We start from the raw sequence: 850 nt of genomic DNA, 5'->3' as shown, positions 1-850 counted from the left end.
GGCTTGAGAAGGGTCCAGTTTCTTCTGCTTCCAGGTGCTTGCCATTTCTCAGTGACTGCAGCTTAAGGGATTGATGAATTCCTCCTGGGGTCTTTATCATCCAGCCACAGGCACACACAGCCCCACTGCACACAGTGAAGTCTCTGGGGTTGCTTTTGTCACTTCATGTGCTTTTGAGACATTTATATTGGAGGAGGAAACGTACCCAGGGTTATCAAATCCAACAGGGCATCAGTTTTCAGCTTGACGAGAAACTTAATTACGACCCCAAAACCAAGATGCCTGCAGGGATTTTAATGACACCTGACAGGCACTTTGTAGGTGTCTTGTTTGCATTAAATCCCCATCCTTAGCCTACATACTTAACCAAAAACATCGGCTTTGATCCCTGTGCTTCTGTTCCCCACTTGTAACAATAAACCAGAGGAGGAGAGGGAGGATCCTACTCCTGCCTGCACCTTCTGTGCCCAGCTTGAGTCGACCTGGGCAGGAAGAGGCTCACGCCAAAGTGCTGCCCTGTCCATGGGTGACCTTCTTCCCTCCCACATCCTGAGGCTGATTTAATGGACAAACATCCAGGGCTGCCAGCAGAACTCCCACCCACCCAGGGCAGGCAGCAGGGCAGGGCCTGTCCTCCAACATACACTTCACCCTCTGCTCTTGTTCTCCCTCAGCACTCCTTGCTGTCAGCTCTGATCTCTAGACACTACTTTAGTTTAGGAAAAAGAAAAAGTGCCACTTTTTGTAGTCTCAATAGTTTTTTATCATCTCCACTCAAGTGTTCCACTGTCTGCTACACAGTGGGAGGGAAGAACTCTGGCCAGTGAAAGGAATTAGACATCTACTCCTC

The sequence above is a fragment of the Corapipo altera genome, unplaced genomic scaffold (assembly GCF_003945725.1).
Source record: "Corapipo altera isolate COAL_440 unplaced genomic scaffold, ASM394572v1 60922, whole genome shotgun sequence".
NCBI lineage: Eukaryota > Metazoa > Chordata > Aves > Passeriformes > Pipridae > Corapipo > Corapipo altera.
This window is presented reverse-complemented; position numbering follows the sequence as displayed.